Source organism: Polyodon spathula, chromosome 12 (genome assembly GCF_017654505.1).
Source record: "Polyodon spathula isolate WHYD16114869_AA chromosome 12, ASM1765450v1, whole genome shotgun sequence".
NCBI classification, from domain to species: domain Eukaryota; kingdom Metazoa; phylum Chordata; class Actinopteri; order Acipenseriformes; family Polyodontidae; genus Polyodon; species Polyodon spathula.
The window spans coordinates 28,660,137-28,660,337 of NC_054545.1; positions in this window are offsets into that span (position 1 = coordinate 28,660,137).

Below are 201 nucleotides of genomic sequence, written 5' to 3' on the forward strand. Positions count from 1 at the left end.
TTTTTTTTTTTTTTTTTTTTTTTTTTTTTTTAAATCATCATCAGAGCATGGCTGGACTGTCTAACCAGGGATCTCCAATCCTGGTCCTGGAGAGCTACTGGGGCTTCTGATTTTCGTTTCAACCGAGCTCTCAGTTACTTAACTGCACCAATTATTGGCTTAATTAGTCAAGATTAACAGGTCTTCCAGATCTTTAGCCAT